The sequence below is a fragment of the Gobius niger genome (genome assembly GCF_951799975.1).
Source record: "Gobius niger genome assembly, chromosome: 8".
Lineage (NCBI taxonomy): Eukaryota > Metazoa > Chordata > Actinopteri > Gobiiformes > Gobiidae > Gobius > Gobius niger.
The window spans coordinates 34,758,393-34,783,977 of NC_136859.1; the positions used below are offsets into that span (position 1 = coordinate 34,758,393).

Sequence of the window (25,585 nt, forward strand, 5' to 3'; positions counted from 1 at the left end):
GATCTGGTGTCACTGCAGTTGGTCGGGTCTACGTTCAGCCCAAAGAATGAGTTATTGGATATTCCATCAATGGATTTCTTCTTCACTGATGGCACAAGCATACTCCAATATGACAATGCCAGGATTCAAAAGGCTCACGTTGTGAAAGAGTTGTTCAGGGAGCATGAGCTGGGTTGAGTCTAGATCTTGACCCCATTGAAGGATGTGTTTGGGATGTGCCATGGAAGGTACCGGATTTGATATGTGCTGACAGAGACACTGAACTGTGAGACAGTTTTTGTTCCATGTAGGTTCTCCCAATAATGACAATGAGATATTAGCCAAAAAATACACAAATTGGCAGTTTGACACTTACCATAGTTACGGGACATCCCAGCGGCGCTGAAGGATGGGTCAAATGCAGAGGACACATTTTGTTGTACAGTTGTTGTATAAGTAAGGATTAAACAACGAGGAGCCGTGCATTAGGTAAGGGATAATGTATGAACGCTGGTCATTATCGGTAAAATAAGCACCGACAGGGCGAACCGGCGTTCTATACATTATCCCGCTTATTATACGGCCATTTGCCAACTGAACACACACAACATAAACTTCGTACACTTTTATGAAGGTCGAAAGGTTTATTTAATGACTTCCGCAACAAATAGTTCCCAAAAGTTTGCGCGTTGCTCGGCAACGTTTTGCTAGGCTAGAAGCAGCAAGGCTAGTAGCTAGCCTAGCTACTTAGTTGAAGGCGCAATTGGAGAGGAGGAATGGTGGTGAATCTATGGGTAAGTTGAAAGTCAGACTCACGCTAACTTCACGAGCAATTCCCCCAACTTCTCTCTCAGTGACGGGGACAGATAGTGCCGCTACTACGTATGCGAGGAGTGATACGAAAGCACGAACTCCGTTGCCATTGGCAGCGGTCATTTTTTTTTCAGAGGTCCTTAATCAGAAAATAATGACCGGTAGAACGTTGGGAAATCCCATTCAAATCAACGGAGCTTCTACTTACGTTGTGAAGAGCCGTATAATAAATGGTTATAATGCACGACGCGGAGTCAAGAACTTCACGAAGGCTCCGAGTTGTTTAATCCGCTTATACCATGGTCCCACAAACGTAACATTTATAATAAATGTTGTTTTTTTTCATTTACTAAACTCACTAAATATGCCAGACGACCGGGACTATTTTATGTGGGTTATTAGCCGGTCACTGAAGGCTCGTCTCAGAGCGAGTCATTCTCCGCAGCTATTACGAGGATCTCAGTCAGGCTCAACGACACAACATCAGCACAGAATCACAACACAACAGGACTAACCCGGAAACACTTTTCCCTGGAAGTAAACACCGATGTGCGGCACTCGTGGGCAGGAGTTATTTCACTTTTACGCTGTTTAACCTGAAGCTAGCGAGCTAGCTCAACGAGCTCAACTGTTTATGGAAACAGCTGCGGTGGAGTCGCTCAAACCGGGGCCCCCCCAACTGAAACTTTTATGTTTGACTTTACTAATCCAGACAAATATGTTTAAATGCAGGATCATTTTATGTACGCCTGATAATAATGAATAGTGCCTTAACCGTTTTCAATAGAAATGGAAAGCTCATATTTTATTAACAGTAGCTAACCTAGCTGCTCACTCTCCTCTACTTCCCATTTATCAAACGTTTTGTTTGGCCAAAAACGTTGAAATTAAACAAAATCCATCTCATACGTTCCTGTCAGTCACTAATTACGCCTTTATCTGATTCAGCTGTGTCATGCGTTGCTATGGCGATGCTCTGAGTGATATCCCAGTGATTTACCTACCGGACTACGTGTGCGGTTATACCAAAATAATGCACGCTTGTTTGCACCCACCAGCCAATCAGAATTGAGTACTCACTCAGACCATGGTATAATGACAAATAAAGCACCTTAACCTTTACTTTAAAAAAAAAAGTCGCCACAAAAAGGTCACACGCTCTACCACTCAAAAGTTCTTTAGCTTCTCTGAACAGCCCAACAGTTTCCAGCAGAGCAGCATAATTGCACGAGGGTTTTTTAATCATCAATTACCCTTCAACATGATTATCTAACACAATGTACCATTAGAACCCTGGAGCCATAGTTGCTAGAAATGCACCTCTGCACAACTACAGCAAGAACCAGATGTTTACACACACTTTATAAAAAGACACATTTGCATTTTTTTCTCACTGTCTGACGTGAAACCAAAATTAACTTATTTTTTTTAGGTCAATTTAAAAAAATATTTCTATTTACTAAATGCCAGAAGAATGAGAGATAGAGTTTTTCTTTTTTTTTTACTTTTTACAAAGTCAGAAGTTTACATACACTAAGATTACTATAACTATAAACAATTTGGGAAAGCCCAGATGATGATGTCATGATCTTGGAAGCACAAGTCTGGTTCCAGACACTTGAAGATGCCAGATTTATTGGTTAAAACAATGGTGGATTAACCAGGCATCATACAGATCAGAAAGAATCCGGTGTTTGTCATTATCCACAGTGAAACAAGTCCTGTACCAACATGGAGGAAAAAGCCTGAGAACACCATCTCAACTGTGCAATACGGGGGGGCAGCATCATGCTGTGGGGTGGTTTTGCTGTGGTGCACTTCACATGAAGAACGGACTTTATGTGGAAATATTGGAGCAACATCTCAAGACATCAGTCAGGAAGTTAAAGCTTGGACACAGATGGGTCCAAATGGCCAATGACCCAAAGTAAACTGTCAAACTGGTTACAAAGTGGCTTCAGGAAAACAAAGTCAATGTTTTGAAGTGGTCAGCACAAAGTCCTGATCTCAGTCCAGTTAAATGTGGGGCAGACCTGAAAAGGCAAGGCTTTTCTGTGTCTCAGTTACACCAGTTCTGTTTGGAGGGATGGACCAAAACTCCTGCCAACTATTGAGAGAAGCTTGTGGAAGTAAATTCAAAACGTTTGACCCAAGTTATACAGTTTAAAGGCAATTTAGTCAGCACCAGATCCACTGTTGTATTCATTTCTCACCAAGATCTTGTATTAACGATGGGAGACTGTGACCACTGCACAAAGCCTTCTTCAGCACATCCCAAAGATCCTCAATGGATTTTTAAGATCTAGACTCTGTGGCCAATGGTCCCTGAACCACTCTTTCACAATGATGAATCCTGGCATCATCATCTTGGTATACGCCCGTGCCATCGGGGAAGAAGAAAAGCATCCACTGATGGAATAACCTGGTCATTCAGGATGTTCAGGTGTCAAGCTGACCTGATTCTTTGGGCACATGTTTCTGAACTTTGACCTGACAAACTGCAGCAGCCCCGGATCAGAACAGTCAGTGACATCCAGGTAAAGGACAGTATTTAGCGAATCTTTTAAACATTTAACATCCAAATCCCAAACTCTATACTCTTCATTATCTAAACACCCAATTTGTCAGAGTAGCAACAATCTTAAGCCAACCTTCCCTTATCCTTTTTGGAAGCTTATTTTTGCGGGCCTCCTTTCTCCCCATAAATCCGACGGCCCTCACACACTTCCAGAAGTCGAGGAGTCCACACAGCGTCTCATCCAGAGATATGGGCGGCCTGGGAACCACCGCGGCGCTGCTGAGAGGAGGGTCAACGTGGCGCCAGCACCGCGGGCCTTATCACACAAACACAGGGCTATCACTTCCAGCATTAGCACTACTGAAACTACAATTAGGAACTGTCATTGATATGCCGGGACGGTACGAAATAGGAACGGCAAGAATATGCATATATTAAAATATCCCCAGTGTCGGGACAGTATGACTTCAAGCTCAAATACAAGCTCCAGATATTGAGCAGATACCAGATTCTAGGATTGGCATGGGTGCATCCCTGCTGGGTCCCGGACATTTCTGCGTTCAAAAAATTCATGTTCCTGAGTCGGGCTGCAACTAACGAGTATTTTGGGTTGATAAATCGCTTAATCATTTGGGTATGAAAGGTGTTATTCCCCACATAGAGCTGATGTGGCGTGGCTTGAGGACGCAGTGATGGAGCGTCGTTTGTCGGCAGTGTCCATTTCGTCCATTAAAATATTTCGTCATAATTTTAGTCAATGTCATTTTTTGCCGACTAAAGCTATGACTAAAATGTGAAGAAGAGACTAATATCCTCCAAACTTCCAGTGACAGTTTGAAAGAGCCCCATGCAGAATCATTTAAATCCTCTGAGCTTGTTCATGTTGGAGAACAAACATGAAGCAGAGGAGCATGTTCGCTATTTTGATGTTTTTCTAAAGAAGCTTTTAGATTTGAGTGAACTGGAGAAATTGTGCTTGGTTCAGGTGGGGGTTAAAAGGTTAAATATGATTATATAAATATGATTATAATAGTGTTGACTAAGTGAATCTTAGATTTATTCGAAATTTACATTACATGCAATTTTAGTCGACTAAAACTTGACTCAAATTGGAGAGAATTATGTGACTGAGGCCCTGTCCATACGAAGTCAAGCTGAGGACCAAACACAAAGATATTTTATTAATCCAGTGTATCGTCCACACGAGCCCGGCGTTTTGGGGGTCTGTAGACAAACATTTTCCAAACTCGGTCCCGGAGTGGAAAGATCTCAAAACTCCGTTTACATGGCTCTGTTGTTACGACGTCTCTGCAACTTTTACTAAAACGATGACATCACAGCTCCAGAGTGGTGTCTGTTATCCATAATCTACTGACCTTAGAATGAGTTTTACTCATGGATCTATGATGGTTTTACTCCGCTCCTCTTTGCTCCACTGCAGCCCACAAGTAGAAAAACACGGCCGAGTCAGTCTGTGTTTTTGGACTGACAGTAAAAGTCACTGACAGGTTTTTCTGCTTTAGTCCCGTTACGGCTGAAGAATAAACTGTCCTCCTCGTCTCTTCTGTAGATCATAAATCCTTGAATCCGTTTCATTTTCACTGTTTACATTCCACAATAGTTTACTGCACATGCGCCTCTACATCTTGTTCTATTATCTGTGTTAGTGTCACAGCGCCTCACACAGGCCTGGAAGATGAATTACGCTGTTTTCACAGACCTGAGTCGACCCATGTGGACGCACACATTTACTCAGCTGGCTTCAGGCTTACAAAGAAAGTTTCTGAAAACATAAGCCTTTTGTCTTTGTGTGGATACAGCCTAAATCTACACTAGAATTAAATGACATTTTCGTTTAAAGGCTGAAATTAACTGAATGTCAAAATGAACACTGTTGGTAGGAGGCTGATAGTGCTTTAGAAAAAAGTCACAAGAGCTGAATTTGCTCAAAAGTGAACAGGCCATTCCACATTTGAAAGCTAAGAACCTCCAGAGTTCAGCCACTAAGCTTTAATGACTAGAGGCTGCTGGTTTATACAATAGGATCTGGCAAAAATCAGAGCTCATTCTGATTGGATAATTGTCCTGAGACGCAGACAGATCCTATTTATGACATTTACAAAGTACAAAACACTACAGACCCTCGCTTTAAAAACAAAGTCAAAATTGTCTTGTCAATTCCGCTCTTTTGGAGTGTGTATTTACCAGAAAACAATTAATCAATTAATAGTTGTTGACCATTTTAATAATCGATTAGTTGTTGATGAATCGATCAGTTGTGTATTTGCTTGAAGTTTTGAAAATACTTTTCTTCTTTTAAAAAAGCCTCAGTCACACCTGACCTGCAGCTCCCTAATGTTTAAGAATCATTTTTACATTCCGCCGCCCCACACCGAGAACGCTGACACATTTAACAAATATGAGGCCCCGATAAGTGAGTGTTTCAACAACATAAGGCAATACTGAGCAGGCCCCGCGATAAGCCGCCTCCCATGATGCCTCGCTGCGTGCGTTGGAGTTTCCAGGCCATGACAACACTGGCGACAGGCATATCTGACGCTCTGACCCTTTTTCAAGTCCACCGCCCCACACTCCTCTGCTCCCACTCTCCCTCGCGCGCAGAGAGGCAGATACAGGGTCTCCAGGCCTCGATAAGGGGGTCCCCAACCATCGCGTACAGGGCCCGGGGTGGGGAGGGGGTCTGGCGGCGTGGAGAGCGCAGAGAAGAGCCTAATCTCCAGCCCGGCTCCATAAACACCGGCGGGGCCGCAGCAGAGACCGGGCCGTCTGAAGAGCACAGTAGAGCAGATTAAGGCCAGAGTCATGATGTCATCACCGAGCGCCTGCCGGACTGGATGGACTTCAGGAAATGACCACGAAAGCCAAAAATATAAAGTCACTTGTTCTTCATCCAATTCACTCAACCTCAGTTTCACAAGAGTTAGCAGAATGTGAGATTCTCCTGCAACAGACTAAACTCTTTAGAGTGCAGTAATACTTATCCAAAACAGAGGTACCTGCTTGTACAAAAGGACTCTTCATTTAGTCATTTGACAGGAAACAGTCGTTACCTTACAGAGTCTATTAAGAAAAAGAGGCTAAAATCAAAGGCATGCTGGGTAATCGGGAGACGGGACGTTTCCCGGTGGGCCGGCAGAAAACAAACAAACAATATATATATATATATATATATATATATATATACTATAATTATTAATGGACTCCCACAGTTGTGCTATTCCGGGCCCAAAGGCTTTAAGTTTGCTGCAGCAGGAGCCTGGGCAGTTGAAATGTAGCCTTCAGTGCTGAAGCAGGAAGATGCCATAGGATGCTGAGCTGACTCAGAGCAAAGTGTTGGGTTGAACACTCTGAGAGTTTGTTTAAGTTGGTGCAGTGGAGATAACACAGCAGTGTATGCGTCAGTAAAAAAAAGGTTAGACAAAAAAGACAGAAAGTATAAAAAGTGCATAAATAATATATATTTCTTGTGCATCACTCAAAGCTGACTTTGGAGATGTGAGATGTGTCAGGCCCAGATTATGTTTGTTGTGGCCCATGTGAAAAGAGAAATTGTTGGTGCCGATCTTACCGTTGCAAGTCGCCTTTGTTCTGCCTGAACCGGAAGGGCCTGGTCAGCACTTCAATGGGAGAAAAACGCTATAGAAAACCAATGCTTTATTGTTATTATTATTATTATTATTATTATTACAACCTTAAAGGGACTATACGGGGTTTAAAAATGTTAAAACTAAGTATTTTCCTCGCCCACATGTTCCAGCCATGTCCTAATGTGTAGAATGAGCTCAGACCTGTTCACCACAACTGGCTCTAAAATCCTGCACTGTCACTCAAAAATGTGTCACTTCGGCCCGAATTGCCGTCATGCACGAGCTTAATATAGAAGGTGCAGTTACACGTATGACCTGAGATGGCAGTAGTGAGTATAAAATGGCCAACTTGCATCTAGCCCCATTAAAGGTACATTATGCAACTTTCTATGCGAAAAACAAGTTGATATTTGAGCGTGTTTGACCTTGTAGTGACCCAGCGACTGTATGAGTGGTCAGCATAGTGCCTTTGTTTCCCATCACGGTGATCTCTACAATACTCAGGTCCATCAGCAGCGGACCTGGAGTATTATACCAACGACTTTCCCCCCCCCATAAAACAGCATCCTTAAGTCGCTGGACACAGAAGGGGACATGGCGACTCCGGTGTGTGTTTACGCTCACCCCGTCCCAAACATGCCGGCCCTATCTGCCCGTGTGTGTCTATAAAGGGGGCATTCTGATACCATTGTTGGTGGAATCTAATCTGTCGTCCTGCCGTGGGGGGGAGGCGGAGGGAGGGGAATGGGGGAGGCTTTTTGGAGGACATTGTGCTGAGCCGGAGTCTTCAGCAACCTCTCTCTCCATTATTGCTCCATTAGCCAAATTAGACGGCTAATTGGGGAGGCGAGGAGAGCTCTTAAAGGAAGCAGCGGCGCGCGCCCGGTTTACAGTAAAGGCAGACATTGAAAAGGACGCCGCGTTGTTATCGGGACGGCCCCCTGAATGGATGGGAGCTTTGGCGTTGAATGGGGGATACGGGAAACCTCTGGTGAATATTGAGGGAGTTCTTGGGCCCTCGACGACAGTGGCGGATGCTAATGGGGCACCTCCGAGGCCCGGCGGTTGCAAATGTGATTAGCGGGTTATTAGCTAATTAGCTCGTTGCCCCGCAGGTTCGGCGGCGCTGAGGTAAATTGAAGGAGACGCAGATGAATGTGCTGCAACGAGATGGGAAGAGCAGGCGCTTCAGTAAAATGTACAGCACAAAGAACAGAGTGGAGGTCTACAATAGAAACAAAGACATAACATATACGTTACTATTGTAAGTTAGCTTTCCCTGAATGCATCTACTTCTTTATTGAACATGGATGTGACACATGACCTTACTGTACCAATGAGCCATGAGCCAGTCCCAAGTTATATCCCTCCTCCTTGGCCCATGTTACTTATGCTTTCGAACATTGGTTGTGATGAAGCTGAACTCTCTCCCTTCTCTGACCTTTCACCTGCATTCACACACCACGGTCCACTTCCCTCATCAACATGAACTCTAACCCCCCCAAAATACATCATCCACACTGCGCATATACTTTGAAATGTCATTCATGATAAACTGAGGGTTTGACAATCCTGCGTAGATTGATTTGGATGCAAATGCTCATTGTCGTTGTGTCCTTGGGCAAGACACTTCACCCTACTTGCCTCCAGTGCAATGGCCGCTGGCTGCCCTGCTTTATGCCCACGACACTGGGGGCCGCCATTGCTGTAGTACCTCCGTATCGCCGCTAGCGCCCCATTGAAAAGCATTGGAGTTTAGACACGTTAAAAACAACTTTAACGCCTGGTTTCAATTTTTTCAACTCTAGACTAGGCTCGATATTCCTCCTGAGATAACGCTGGGTTAGTCACAATTTAAGAAACCAGGCTGGTTTTCGTAAGAAGACTGGACTGTTAGCATTGGAGGAGCGCGAGCTACACGTCACGCAAGGGGCAAGTCTACAGTGAAGATCCCGCCCTTATGCCCTTTTTAGGAACATGTTTCCTAAAAAAGAGCTGGGGAGGGGGAGTCTGTAAATCCGCCATGACTTCCCCCATAACTAATGACTACGGTTATGGGGAGGAGTGAGCAGAAGCTGTCCATTTATACATACAGTCTATGCTCCAGTGTCTGCATACACTGGTGTATGAATGAGAGAGTGAATGGGTTTACCATTTTTGATGATAAAGCTATCTAGAATGGAACTTTCATTCTTCATCGAATAGCCTCTTCACTGGTATAAACCATGATAAATAAATGCAGCTTCCTTGAACCGCCGAATGATCCAAGGAGCTGCAGTGTCCGGGCCTTTGTGCATCTTCTGATGGATTGCTGAGTACTGTACGTCTAAAGTAAGTCTCTAGACCATTCCTGTGCGAAGTTATGGATTTTTACGGAAATAGCCAGAAGGCTCACTCCAGCCACTAGGGGGCAGCTTAAATTAAAAAAATGTAATGAATTCCACACATGTCCAGCAGAGGGCATTGACATAATAAGAGATCAGGATATAAACAGCATATTATAGCCATGTGCTAAATGGTCAGTCTGCCCCAGGGCGGCTGTGGCTACAATAGCAACTTACTGCCATTGGGTGTGGAGTGAATGAATAATGACTTTATGTAGCACTTTGAGAAACATGTGACACAGGCTGATAGAGTGCAATAAGTGTAAGCCGTTATTGATGATGCCACAGTCCTTTACAATATATGCGGCCCGCGAGCCACATGACCCAAAAAAACAAGTTTGACACCACTGATTTATTATTTACTATTTATTCACTTCACACTTGGTGGTGAGCTACTATTTATTTATGTGTATTATAAGAATAAATGCTTTGGTTTAATGTTGCACTTTTCTGGACACTCAAAGATTCTTTACGTTGCATTATTCACTTAATCCGCGCTGGTAGCAAGCTAGTATTGTAGCCACAGCTGCGCTGTGGTAGCGAGGCTGCCCATCGGCCCCACCAGCACCACTAACACTCACTCACACATTACATTCATACACGAGCGACGTGTCTCTCTTTATCTTTATAATCTCCCAAACCCTTCTCCTTCCTAACCTTCATTTTCAGACCTAACAAGTGTAAAATGAGTCTGTTCTCATCGATATGCAAGTGGAGTTGTGTTGGTTTGTTCAGATGTGGGATTATCCTGCTAAACTCTTTAGAAATACAGGGATTAGGACTGAACTGCCAATTACTGAAAATCTCCACCTCTGTCTGCCCCTTCTCTGGCCCTGTGCAGATATGTTTAACCACTAGCTTTAATACTGAAACGTTTACACTGTGTGATACTGAGTGTCTGAGCCTATGTTAATGAAACTTGTGTGTTACTAAAGATACTTTTTAAAAAAGGTTACTGTGATTTAGTTTCAGCAGCATAAAACAGTCAACAACATGTATTGCAATATATTCAATATATTAAATCTACACTATACCGATCAAAAGTTTGGGGTCACTTAAAATGTCCTTATTTTTGAAAGAAAAGCACTGCTTTTGTCAATTAGGATAACATTAAATTAATCAGAAATACAGTCTAGACTTTGTTAATGTTGTGAATGCCAGTTCTAGCAGGAAACAGGTGATTTGAATGGAATACCTACATAGGTGCAGAGGTTCTAATGGTACATTGTGTTGGCTAATGGCGTTAGAGCAGTGGTTCTCAACCTTTTGGAGCCACGACCCCCATTATAACAGTTAAAGGGGTTTGTGACCCCCCGCCTGGGTCACACCGTGAGAAATTGGAACATTTGCCTACAAATGGCTAAGATAAAATTAATCAAATTACGAACCTATAATGGCACTCTGGTAAAATAGCACACACATGCGACAATAACATATTATAATATGCCCTAAAAAAAAACACCCAAATTTGTCTCGCGACCCCCTTGGGGGTCCCGACCCCCAGGTTGAGAACCACTGTGTTAGAGGGTCAGTTATGCTGCACTTGTGGAAACTGTTGTTCTGAGTAGAGCAGCTATAGAACTGGCCTGGGTGACCTCAAACTTTGGAACGGTATATCTGAGGAACTGTGACAGGCCTGCAAGACATCATTTCTGAAATACACGTCAGGTCACTTTGTCAACAAGTGTGAGTGGTCAGAAGATGGGAGAGCCGTCTGTCTCACGTCATTGTGAAGGAGCTGGAACTATAAAGGAACTAGAAATATTTGCGTCACAGTCTTAAAGCATCTTCATTTATCATCTTGGGTCATGCTGTAAGGCCATACCATCTCTGTAGAACACTCATGGTTAGGCTAATGCTAGTGCGGCTAGTGCTAACTTCCACAGCTGCTTATAAATGCACTCATTATTAGCTATTAGCCTATTTATTTATTTATTTATTATGGACTCAAGGTTATGACTGCACTACAGAGATGGAATGGCCTTACAGCATGGAGCTGCTTTTAGACTGTGATTCCCTCATTTACACTGATGTGAGACAATCTTGTTTTCAGGCCAGATGTGCATGCGCAAAGTGACCTAACACGTATTTCAGAAATGAAGAATTCTCCTATCATGCCTAAGTACGTGTTATGATTAAATGATTGGACTGGATTAGAGTCAGGCAAACTATTTTCCCTCCAAGGCATTCAACTCGACATTAACCTGCAACACTACTACAGTTTTTCCTCAGTTGAAAGCACTAAAAACATCATTTATCAACACAGGAGGAATAGTGTGTGATTGTATAACAAATGCCTGTGTCGAGTGCCTTACATGGACTGTGGCATTGCACTCGGTGACTTCCAGTTGTCCCGTGTCTCCGCGGTGTGGATGGAGCGCTCCTCTCATTGCCCCGGCCGCACAGCCTGAAAGCCGGTGATGAATGTTGGCCGTGTAAGTGCGGAGGTGTGGAGAAGAACCTCAGAGGGATTAAGTTAAGCTAACTCTCCCTCTTTCGCAGTTTATCACGGCTTTGCACGGCTCACTTTCAGCAGATTAAGCCTCTCTTGTTAACGTAGACACAGTACGCAATCATGCAGCCGTCTACTATGTACGGTACAATGTGCAATCCAGATTCCAGAGCGTTGCACCGCATTAATCTAAAGACGCACAAAGGAAAGGCCTATGTCGCTACTGCAGTTTTTAATGTCGTGGTTCATTTGGAAGGAGCTGCAGCAAACACAGAATCATCTCTTTACGTATACAACCTGTTAATGTGGTTAGGATTTTATCTGTTTTTGTTTCAAAGTGCTGATTGCAACTTACTTTTTCACAATTCAGTTAAAATGATGAATTGTGAATTAAGGATAGACAGTTCGAATATTCACCGTTTGGCCTTTATTTAAAGGAATAGGCCACCGTTTTTACATACTAAGATATGTTCTTACCTCACTTTAGACGTGTTAATATATCCCCGTCTGGTCTTTGTCCGTGCGCTCTGTCACGCAAACGGAGCACATACGCAGCCTCTCCCATATGTCACATAGCTCCGAAAAAGCTCACGATAGAAGCTACCAAGCTCTTCCACGTGTTCCCTATTTAAATAAAGTTACGTGAAGTGTTTTCATGCGAAGTATATTTACACAGAAATGTAACATGTCGATTTTATAAGCAAATAAAAAGGGGGACTATATTGTGAGGCGTAATGATACGAGGAGCACAGCGTCCGCGTAGTAACTCCTAAAGACTTCCCCCGCTCACTTCCGTCAATAACCTTTAGGAGTTACTGTGCGGACGTTTTACTACTCGTATCATTACGCCTCACAATATAGTCCCCCTTTTTATTTGCTTATAAAATCGACATGTTACATTTCTGTGTAAATATACTTCGCATGAAAACACTTCACGTAACTTTATTTAAATAGGGAACACGTGGAAGAGCTTGGTAGCTTCTATCGTGAGCTTTTTTGGAGCTATGTGACATGTGGGAGAGGCTGCGTATGTGCTCCGTTTGCGTGACAGAGCGCACGGACAAAGACCAGACGGGGATATATTAACACGTCTAAAGTGAGGTAAGAACATATCTTAGTATGTAAAAACGGTGGCCTATTCCTTTAACCAGGAAATCAGTGAAGCTAATTCCACGAGTAGCAGAGTAAACCTGACGCAGGTTTGACTTTTTCCGGGGTTTTGGAATTTGCATGACTGAATGGAAAGATGAATTGGATTTTGCGTTTGTATTGTGAGCAGAGGGCGGACAGCTGCAGAGTAAAAATGCCAAACCCCATGTCCCCCATGCTCTGCTCCCGCTGCACTGCACCACTGTTCTCTCTCGTCTCCCCCTTTTTATCCCACTAAGAGCAGGTGCTCCGATTACCTGCCAGGGGAACTGGACAGCAAGGCCATATGATGAGGCCCATCTGAGCCTGTTCCTGCAAATGTGCACATTTTGCAAGCCATCGAATCCCAGACCTGTTTTAATATTCTCCATACAAATGAATAGTGAAGACAGGCACTATACTAAAGTATGGCGAGGTATGTTTTGTCCTTTTCATTGTATTTAAATAATTGTTGTGGTTTCTTTATCATTAACACATTACAAGATGATGTTTAGTGGCCATTGGATGTGTATCCGACCTTACAAAGGACTCTTTTATATGCTAATTTGTATCAAAAGTACAATCTCAAAAGGTCAGGTGCCTGAGCATTACAGAAGGCTAGGTCTGATCACACTGCAAACTGCACTGTAACTTTGCACTGTCATGTTTTGCATATAAAATGTATCAAAAGGTTCTACCCTACAATGTACGCAGACCACACTTTGTGTTGCCTGATGGGACGCTGCCTGTGGCGGGGGTAGTGCGGAGGTCGGGTTTTGTTCTGGCTGTACAAATGCTTAACATCCTGGACTATGGCTGTGTCACTCAGCATGGGTCTATGGGGGAATTTAAGGGGTACCTGACAAGCAATTTTAGAAACGAACAGTTTGTGAATTTTCCATTTTGCTAGGACCTCCCTTCTTAATTTTTTAACTCTTCCAACGGTCTTATGGCCACGGAATCCAAATTTGTATTTTAACACTTGTTTGCTTTATTGTATTTTTGTTGTAGTTAATAAAGAAATGTATATTTTTGAAATAAAAATAAAAAAATAAAAAAAGGTCTCGCCAATATGTGTTCGATGGGTTGAAAGCTGCTGAAAACATCTGGATCGTTCAAGATCTTCAATGTTTGGTGGCTAATACGAATGACTATAGGAAAAATACATTGAGCAGGCTAGCGGATTCCGGACTGGCTTACTTACTGCAGACATTAGGATTGGGGCTGTAAACGTTAAAGCTTTAAAGGAACAGGCCACAGTTCTTCCATACTGAGATATGTTCTTACCTGAGCTTAGACGAGTTGATATGTACCCGTCTGGTCTTTGAGCCCGTAGAAGAGCGTGTTTGCTTCTAACTTCACCCCATTTGGAGCTATAGGAATATACTGGGAGAGGCCAAATGCTAACAACATCTTTGGTCTGTGCGTGACTGCTGAGCGCACGCACAAAGACCAGACAAGTACGCATCAACTCGTCTAAGTTCAGGTAAGAACATATCTCAGTATGGAAAAACGGTGGCCTGTTCCTTTAACTCACAATTCATCTAAACACATTTTTATTGTGATTAATTCAAGTATTCGCATCATATGTTTTGACCAAACACACTCCTGTATCTGAGCCACACATGACCTGAGAGACACTTGTATTATCTACATTTTGTAAGCCAGGGGTCTCCAACCTTTTCACATGATGAGCTACTTTTATGTAACAAAAGCGCAGAGAGCAACTAATGTATCAGAGGCTTATCTAGATCTGCTATTTCAACAGAAATCACTTTAATATCAACCTTAAACAAAGTTTGCAGATTATGTTCAAAATGTTCAGCATCAAAGAGGACATATCTAAAATGTGATTATCAAGCATGTGTAGAAATGTTAAAGCCATGGGCGAGCGAGATCCTTGTTATAAGCTGTTGGGCTTCTCCTGTAGAAGCATGAAACTGTCAATATTTGGTTAAAGTAATGCTTTAATTTTTTTTATGTCGGCCAATATTAAGGGGAGACACTACAGGCAAAACTAAATTTTTTCAGTTTTCAGGTTTTGGGCCAAATTGGTCTCTGAACATACAAGCTTTCACCCGGAAACAGAAAATATGACTAATCTTCACAATAACATGTTTAAATATTGCGCTGATTCAATGATTTCCCATAGACTTATATGGGAGAATGCAAGTTCAAGGCCCTTTTTCTCAAAACACATTTTTCTGTCATTGTGGCGACACTATGTCCACGTCAGTCGGACCTAAAGACTTCAAATTGTCCAGCCTTGGACTGAACAATATTTGGAAGATTTTTTCAGAGGGATTTTTTATTATTTAATCCCTAAGCCCCATTTATCGAGTTTTGAATGTCAAAACACAAGGCGAAAATTACATTTTTTCAATTTTTTCCACTAAAAAACAGCTTATTTTAAAACTAAACAAGAAATTCAAAATCCCGTCTGAGAAAGTCTTGGTAACTCATTCATCAATAAAATGAAACCATAAATTTGAATGTAGCTCTATCCATTATTCAGATCTCGTCGCCGAAAAGATGGGAAATTTGGGGCATTTTTAGGCATAAAACACCTCGTTCTTATATGAAAAGATAAAATGACAGAAAACTTGCAATGTATTTTTTCTCACATTTATGCCAGTGATCGACAGCAACAGTTTCAAATTGATATCTGTAAATTTATTTATTTTTCCTATTAACCTGCAGTGTCTCGCCTTAATAATGAATGTAATTATAAGAGAAAAATGAACCGTAATTAATCAAATTTCACAAGTACGATTAATCGCGATTGAACGCCACTTCTCCTTTTTATTTCTATGTCATGGCACAGTGAAACATGCATAAAACCCCCCAAAATGGCCCGAGTTTCCACCAGAATAGATTTTTTTACAGACTGCTGAACTCAAAGCAAACTACACCATCCAACTTACCTCTCTGTTTTATAACGTGCAGCCGTTTCAGCCGTATTGATTGGATAAAAACATCTTTCCCTGTGGGTTGCCCTTGCCTGGTCGGGCCCCTGTGCGTAACCCGGTTTGGGCCCCGCAGAGTAACGTGGTTAGTGAAGCTGTAATTTGTAAGTAATAGAAGTTGTCCTGACTGAAGGCACGTCGACGGCTCCGGGCAGATGTTCTGAAGACAGACCCTGGAACTCTAATCCTGGGAAAGGGGGACCAAACAGGATTATAAAGGAGCGGGATCCTGGGGGGGGGGGGGGACTTTCAACGGCTCACGCTGGATGCTGCCAAAGAGCCCAGAAGAACTGTAAAGTACTATCAAATTAGTAAGTTTGGATGGAAAAACCCAGAGGTTCTTAAACTGTATGTTACACTGGTGGCACACAGAGTCCATCGTCCTTTTTAAACTTTATTCCATTTAATCAGAGATAAGTTTAGATCATTTTAATTTATGCTTTAGGACTCGTCTTAGTTAGAGTTTTAGAGTGCAACCAGTTTAGAAATAACTGAGTCCGATTTGGAGACCTGTTTCTGACCTGGTTAGTCCTGAGTGGTACTTGGAAGGTCAAATCATTTATGAGGTGGTACTGGGTGTGAAAGGTTTGAGCATTACGACACTGACCAACCACAAACTTGTTCTACTTCCCTATAGGCCTTAATCGTGGTTCCGTCACTTCCCCCATGTTAGAGGGTAACATTGAATCGCTATTTATACTGGGTCGTACTATTCGTGGGTCAGGCTGTACAGTTGTACTGTCTCTGTCGTAGCCTTGACTGTGGTGCTCAGGCGCCCACTCTCAGCCACTGAATGTTTGCTCTGAGAGAGTATTTATCCCTTTTCTGTGGAAGCATGGACAGACTTGAATGGTAGGACCAGCGCAATGTCTCAAGTTCATGTCTCCGGGTCCCGCACCGATGGTAAATAAACTTCTGCTGTATAAGACATCCAGACTGCTGCCTATTCTTCATCTATCCTCTCCAACACCATTGTTAATTCTCTAACACCCCAGAGCTGTACCACGAGCATGCGTACTGTACTGCACTGTCTGTTAGTGAGTGGTCTTCAGGCCCTACACAAACAGCTGTGGATAAACCTGCTTTTTCAAACCCAGATGTGTCGTTCCGTGAAGCGTTCATGTCCTGCAGGCCTGTCCCTAGTCTGATATACTAGAGCAGTGGTTCCCAAAGCGGAGGTTGGGACACCCTGGGGGATCTCAAGACACTGAAGTGGGGGTCGCAAGATGATTTTGAGACAACATCTTTTACATCTCTGACATTGAATTGAATTGTATTTTTGATTGAAAACAAATAAATCTTAAAGGAGCAGGCCACGAGCTGATGCGTACTTGTCATTGGTCGTTGTGCGTGTGCTCAGTCAGGCTCAAGATGCTTTAAGCATTTGGCCTCTCCCAGTATATTCCTATAGCTCCAAACGGGGTGAAGTTAGAAGCGACCAAGCTCTTCCACGGGCACAAAGACCAGACAGGTTCGTATCAACTTTAAGTCTAAGCTCAGGTAAGAACAGATCTCAGTGTGAAAAAACAGTGGCCTGTTCTTTTAAAGAGGGGGTATTATGCTTTTTTTAATCACATAGCACCAGTCTATATCACACTACAATGATGACCAAACCTTCTGTTGGTCTGTAAATGCAGTAAATTAAGATAACTGCCTTGTATAAAATGTCTCTCTCAAAATGGCTGTAGTGAATGTCTTGAAATAGGCCTCTGTCTCTTTAAGAACCTCTGAGCCTTTCCGACACGCCCCCTCCACACGCTGTCTGTGGCATCAGTGGGGAGGGGGTTCTGCTGAGGAGCAGTGGTTGGTTACTCGGCTGGTGACGAAAGCTCGGAGGCGTCTCCAGGAGGTGGGGGCGTTCCTAGGAGGACTCAGGCAAACCTATCCCTAAAATGGCCGCCATCAGAGTTTTTACAGATTACTCAAAAATACGTGAATGTGCCAAGGCAACACTTCAGGCATGTTTTTAATGAGGGAATGACATAATAACATGATGTAAAGCTTGAAAAAGTAAATTTTGCATAATACCCCCCCTTTAAATGATCCATCCATCCATTTTCTTCCACTTGTCCGTTGCCGGGTCGTGGGGCCAGCTGTTGTAGCTGCCCAAATCACATTGCACCAGCCCCTTATTGCTCCTCCTGCAGGTGGTGGGTCCATGGAAGGACGGCCTCACGATTCAACCTGGGCCTGTTGGTCTCTCATAAGGGGCTTCTGAACCGCTCTTTGTCTGACCCGTCACCTAGGACCTGTTTGCCATGGGAGACCCGACCAGGGGCACGAAGCCCCCGACAACAGAGCCCCCAGAATCATTCAGGTGCTCAAACCCCTCCACCACGTTAAGGTGGCGGTTCCACGAGGGGCCTATAAATGATTATAAATGTTAATTTTATCTTACAGACGGGGGTCTCGAGTTGTTGGTTGACTGATTCTGGGGGTCCCCTGTACTGGAGCACTGTAACAGCTCCTAACATTTCTTTGTGTACAGAAGCAGGCGTCAGGTCTCGGCCGTGAGACTTGATCGTTGCTGTGCGGGGCCGGTGGTCGGCTCAAATGCCGGCAACAATACTGTAAGACCTCTCCGTTTGTGATATCACGCGAGCGCAAATATTTCTGGAGGATTATCTTGTCAAAAAGCTTTTGTCCATCGCGTCTTCAGCCCCGCCCCGAGTCCTGCACACTTCCACTCCGGCCGGCTCTAATTGAATAACCGCGTCCCTGTAAGAGCAATTGTACCGTTATTATCTTCTTAGGGCTCCATTTGTGTGGAGTGCCACTTAGTCCCGCGGCCCGGCTTGGTAATCTCATCGGGGGGTTTCTTCGTCATCAGATGTGCTGCTGACGGTGACGATGGCGGGGTCGCGCTGCCCTCCTGACTGATGGGCCCGCGGTCGCGTGGCGGTGCGCGCGGGGTCGTTTAGCACATTCTCGGGGGTTTGGATGGGACCTGTCAGGGTGTTTAGGCAGCCGGCTGAATATGGATGGGATTGATGGAGTGCCAGCGGGAATGATTGGCCCACGCTGATCAATGCGGCCCAGTTAAAGCGCGCTGATGCGATTAGGGCCGAGCACGGCGGACTCATGTCGAGTACGAGCTCACTTTGCAAGGCTTTACTTATGGAAGAATTGCCGTATGTAAACACAAATCGAAGGGTTCGTGAGCAAAGCTAGCTTCACCAATTAATGACTGTAAAAGAGATGAAAATATGGATGCTGTCACAATTAACTACCTCTGCATTTGAGGACCAGAGAAGACATAGCCTAAGCTTTGGCAAGTTTTCTTGATTGCATAAAGTGTTGGTTTTCACACAGTAGGGTAGAGTGAGGTAAAATGAGCCAGTGGGTAAGTCGAACCACCTTTATATTTTGAAAATTTAGATTTAGATTTGAAAAATTTGCCGTCAACTTACCCCACTTTTATGAAAAAAGTGTTTTTTTACTACTCTATGCGAAATTTCCGTGTGATACAAAAACAAACGTCACAAAAAACAAAACCAAAAAAATGTTGGTCAATTTTTTTTTCTGATGTTGGTTGGTCATTTTGTTAGGTACAAGCAGATAAATAGCTTAGGCAGATTTCTTGTTAAATAAACACAACTGTCTTGGTGTTTTCAAAGAAGAGAAAATGGGGCAAATTGAACCATGAGCGATGATCCATCTGATCCATAAGAAACTATGAAAAACAAACTACAGAACATTTAAATGTACAAGTTTTGCATTGTTTCTTGCTTCTGGGTCTAGTAGAGACAGCGAATTAAATTCTATGTATCTACAGTATGTATGACGTCCTATGCATCCAGGATATGCTTCCCTCACCTTCAGATCTCTTGCTAAGTTAATAATAATAATGCCTTACACTTGTATTGCGATGTACAAGCCTGTGTTACCAAGCTTCTCAAAGCGCTACACTGTCGTCATTATTCATTCATGTCATACTCAGTGGTGGTAAGCTACTATTGTAGCCACAGCTGCCCTGGGGTAGAAGCGAGGCAACCGTTTTGTGCCATTGGCCCCTCCAACAACCACTAACCACTCACTCACTCACTCACTCACTCACTCACTCACTCACTCACTCACTCACTCACTACATTCATTCTGGTCTATTGTACATGTTTTTAGTGGTAGGGGAAACTGGAGTAACCGCAGGAAACCTACACAGAACATGCAAACTCTACACAGAAAGGCCCTGTCGAGGTGGGAATTGAACCCGGGACTGACTAGCTGTGAAGCACGAGCGAAAACCACTATATAACCATGCCGCCTTCATTGCGAAATGAAGACACTCCCCATCAGTGAAAATGTTTCTTAATAGGATGAAGTGTTTCTGAATCTGGATAACACTGTGTTGTCAGCAGTGGGTGGGGCTTATTTAGCTCGCTTGGAGAATCAGGAAGTGAAACTACTGGATATTTAGTTCCAGCTGATTTAGATTAATATTGCGTAATATTGCACAAGAATAAGATAGTAATAAAAGGTGTGTTTGACATTATTACCAAATACCTCCATCCATCTATTTTCCTCCACCTGTCCGTTTCCGGGTCATGGGGGCAGCTGTTGGAGCTGCTCAGATCACATTGCACCAGCCCCTTGTGGCGCCCCCTGCAGGTGGAGGGTCCACAGAAGGACGGCCTCATGATTCTAAACGGGCCTGTCGGTCTCTTATATGGAGCTTCTGAAGCGCTCTTTGTCTGACCCGTCACCGAGGACCTGTTTGCCGTGGGAGACCCTACCAGGGGCACGGAGCCCCCGACAACAGAGCTCCCAGGATCATTCAGGTGCTCAAACCCCTCCACCACGTTAAGGTGGCGGTTCCAGGAGGGGACCAAATACCTCATAAGGCATAATTCTTCCTCTTTAAAGCATTTGGGGAGGGGTTGGGAACTACTTTTTTTTGATGCACTCTAAAAAGAAACAGTAAGAGCATGCCAGGTTACGAGGGCAGGGCGGTTCTGGGTGAGTTGATTGTATCCATCCCAACTTGTATCCAGTCTTTTATATCGTACCCTATGCTGTGTTTGACTGTCAGAGCGCAGTCAGCCGCCGGGTGCCGGTCCACATTCTCCGTAACCTCACTCGCTGAACCCTCACCCTCGTCCAAAAGAACCCGGCCTTTCACATCGAAACCGACCCGGCAAAGGGCCAGAACCGCCGAGCTCCTATGCCCAGCGCCGAAGGATTTACAGCAAAAAGATAAACAAACGAGCGAGCCGAACGTACATGACGAGAGCGGGGCAGAAGAAGAAGACAGTGCGGAGAGGGGGGGGGGGGGGGGGGGGGGGAGTATTGATTTGGAACATAGGATTATACAGTCTGGCTCTATAGGCTTAGCGGCCTTTAATTCCCCTCACAGAATAGATAGACTGTCTTTGGCTCTATACATATCTCGATCAATGCAAATCCGCTTTCCCCCCCCCCCTCTCTCCCCGGCGTTTCAATTTGAAGCGAATTCCATTAGCCATAAGTAAAAGTTTTCTCGGGTAATGTGATTAGCCGGGCTCCTCGGGATGGAAGCTCTCGGAAAGCGGTGAAACCATGGGCTCGGGTCGTTTTTTTTTTTTTCTTTCTCCCTTTCTTTTCTTTTTTTTTCTGTACCTCTCTCCATCTCCAGCTCTCTCTTTGTCTCGCTCGGCTGTCGCCCCCCCCCCACCACCACCTTTCTCCCGGTGACCGGCCGCGGACCAGGAAGTGACGATAACGGCGGACGGGTCGACGGGACGTACGCGCGCACAGAGACGCAAATCGATACGGGTGTTTCTACCGGCAACGCTGAAATGTGGGGGGTTTATTTTATTTCATTTTTGCAATTGTACATCTGTGTCCGGAGCCAAAGTTAACACAGACGGAATTCTGTCTTCTTCTATCATCTGTAATTTTAGACGTGAACATCTGAATCATGGACAATGCCAGGTTTAAAGATATGCTTTTATTTTGTTGACATAATGTTTGGAGTGGATCTTGCTACTAAAAATATAAAATGTTTTTGGCTAAGCTCAATATATCAGGAATTAGACATTGAAAAAAACGCCTGGGGCAAGAAAAGTAAAGGTGCGGACAATTATTCCTGATTTGATCTCAATCTTGACCTGGTGTTCTACTAAGGTCAAAGATTTTAACAGGTTACAATATGTTTATCTGTCTGTTTTCCTCCAGGTGCAACGCTTTGCCCTGCCACTAAAAAGAATTATATTAGGTTCCCCTACGGCAGGGGTAGGCAAGTTTGCATTGAGGAGGGCCAATTTTCATCATCAACATTGTAGCCTAAAGTAACTCCAAATGCCAAAGTTTTACATCAGTGGTTCCCAAGTCGGGACCCAACGCTACCCTTGGATGACAGGCCCAAATAAGCCAAATAAAACATTAATTTGTCATGTATTGTACAAAATATTGTTTTTTCACACACACGTTTTTATTGAACAAGCAGTAGATATGCCTTTAAATCTGAAATTCCATGCAGTTTCAGATGGAACATATTGAAAAAAATGTTTCCTAGACTCGCGACCCACTGAAAAAGGATCTGCGACCCACTTTTGGGTCCTGACCCACCAGTTGAGATTCATTGTTTTACTGTAGGACCAAGTGGCAGGGCATTTTTTGAATACTGACACTATTTCTTGCATTTCTAGAGCACTGTAAAAGGATTTTGATCTCTTATTTGCATAATAATGTTTCTCAAAATCATTTTGAGGGCCAGAGGTTCTGTGCTGGAGGGCCAGATTTGGCTCGCGGGCCTGACGTTGCCGACCCCTGCCCTATGGAGACTTCCCTGGAAAAAAAAAAAAAAAAAAAAAAGATATTCAGGTGTTTGTTTCATAATTAGAATATCATGAAAAAGTTCATTTATTTCTGTTATTCACTTCAAGGAACAGGCCACAGTTTTTCAATACTGAGATATGTTCTTACATGAGCTTAGACGAGTTGATGTGTACCTGTCTGGTCTTTGTGTGTGCTCTCAGCCATGCACAACGACCAAAGATGTTGTTAGAATATGGCCTCTCCCAATGTATTCCAACAGCTCCAAACAGGGTGAAGTTAGAATCGATCACGCTCTTCCACGGGCACAAAGACCACACAGGTACACATCAACTCGTCTAAGCTCAGGTAAGAACATATCTCAGTGAAAAACGGTGGCCTGTTCCTTTAATTGTGAAAGTAATTATGATAAACTCATTACATGCAAAGTGACAATATCTCAAGCCTTTGTTATAATTTTGATGAGTGTGGCTCGCAGTCCATTTTCTAATTTACTGCGATTTTCAATTTGGGGTTTTCACAAGCTGAGCCATAAAAATCGAAATGATAGTCGAATAACAGGAATGAAAGCACTTTTCCACGATATTCTAATTATATGACGAGCCCCTGTATGAAAACGGACGCCCGGAAATTGTTTCCAGCCTCACACAAAACCGAACAAGCTCAAAATAAGAAACACTGATTCAAGAAAATGATCTGGCCCTTTGCACAGAGCTGCTTTGATTAATAATAATAAAAACATGGCACCCTCCACCCTAAAAAAGTTATTAAAAAAGCTATCGCAAAAATACAACAAGGTTAACTAGCATAATCTGGTAGGCTAATGGGCAAACCTACATATTAATATAGCTAAAAAAAAAAGATATATGTTCATTGATATTGATTTGATTTCTTTATTGTTTGTTCTGTAGAAAAATAAAATACGACAATGATTTCAAAAGATTTCGCCGACTTGTGGTTCAGCCCTCGCTCTCGGAAACTGTCCCTGGGCTGAAATGACTGAATGAATAAAGTTTTGAGATTCTGTTCTAAGCAATAATCTATTTGAATTTCTAAATGACTACCCACTGAATTGGCAGTTACAGTAAAAATCAATGAATGGATATCGTTCTACAGTCGTATAACCTAGCTTGAGCTAATGTCGCTAATCCCGTTACGTTAGCGTCGAACGATCCCTGACGCGTCCATCAGTAAAACAAACACGCACCGTCTTCCCTTTGACTCCGTCCCGGCCCGTGGTGTGAGGACACGCTCCGGCCGCGGGTCCACAGCAGGGGCCCATTGAGCCGCGACAAAAGCCACGGGGCTAATGACGGAACAACGGGCTAATGGCTAACCTGATTTGCGGCGCTGACGTATCGCGCTGCTCCGGGTAAACGCTGGGCTTTGTGGAGCTGACAACAGGGAGGGAACCGCCACAAAAGGAGGAGGACGCGGTGTCCATATGTCAGGTATTGAAGCAATGTCACCGAGGCTAGGTTCAAAAGAATGTGTAGTCAATGCAGGTTAATGTAATGCTATTGTTGACGGTGACGGCTCTTTGGGATGTTGGAAACCTGCGTGGATCTAAACGTTACCACGTGACGGGGCACTGACACTGAGTAATCCCTTTAAAGTGGACGTATCCAGCAAATGGGACTCAAAATCATTCGTTTGGGGCCTCAGCGTTGTAAGATTAAATATGAACGTCCTGAAGCCAGCTGTGGGAATGAAAAAAGTAACTCGGTTTCGATTTACGGCGCGGTTGACAGCTTCAGATCGGCCTGTTACACACACTTCGAGCGGAACGGCTCGGAACTGATTCATTGTTGGATTATGGGCTTTAAAAATGCAGAGGACAGTGTCAGGAAGTAAATAACGTAGACACCGTAGAAGAAGAAACCGCACAATTACAATCAGGATTAACTTGAAGATAACTCAAAACTGTGTGACTGTAGTGAAATACTGCAGTACTTCAGGTCTGTCTTTGACAAAGGAACAATGCTAAAGGAACAGGCCACCATTTTTCTATACTGAGATTTGTTCTTACCCGAGCTTCGACGAGTTGATGCGTACCAGTCTGGTCTTTGTGTGTGCCCTCAGTCACACAAAACGACCAAAGATGTTGCTCGCATTTGGCCTCTCCCAATGTATTCCTATGGCTCCAAACGGGGTGAAATTGGAAGCTACCAAGCTCTTCCACGGGCACACAGAGAAGACAGGTACGTATCAACTCGTCTAAGCTCAGGTAAGAACATATCTCAGTATGGAAAAATGGTGGCCTGTTCCTTTAAACCAAGGGTTAAAGCTAAAAAAAAGATGACTTGCTGATGATACTTCCGTTTTAAAATCACGGTGAATGAGCGAGGAGGTCCTGGTTTGGAGTTGGAGCCCTTCCTGTGTAGAGTTTGCATGTTCTCTCCATGTCCGAATGTCCATACTATCCCCATATAGTGGATGCGCCATTTTGTAGTGGTGTCCAAATGTCCAGAGAGAAAAAAGTAATATTTCCCACAATGCATTCTGAAAAGTGGTGAGCAGCGATGGTCAATACACGGGTCAATATAGACCACAATGCATCGCAAGAGCCGGACAGCGACAGGTCTTTGAACTAAACACGACTGAATGAAATCATCTGTTTCAATCGCTTGTTGTGTATTCATCAATACACGACTTGAATATGAACGGCTAAGGGGAAAACATGCTAATGTTAGCCGCTTACCTTTAGCTCAGTCTGTTAAATGACCGATAGCTTCGTCTCTCGGACAAAAAAGGGCGAAGAATCTAAGCCATTTTCTTAATTCATGTCGAATCCATGTGAAATAAAACGTATCTGACTCATATTTATCCATACATATTCCACTCTCTCTTGAGTTTGGTTGGTCTTTATCACAGAAATACATTATTCCCGGAGTGGTAGTGGTCTTCTGTCTTCTATGTAGTCTTCTATATAGTGCGGGCCTATGTAGAGAATGAAGGCTTAGGGACTAGGGACATTCGGACACAGC

The 25,585-nt window shown here is 43.6% G+C and overlaps 1 protein-coding gene across 1 annotated transcript in view; it reads right to left on the reverse strand.

The window, feature by feature from the left end:
• Positions 1 to 25,585, reverse strand: part of tbx20 (T-box transcription factor 20) — a 486,889-nt gene that overhangs the window by 124,590 nt on the left and 336,714 nt on the right. The gene's annotated exons all lie outside the window — the stretch shown is intronic.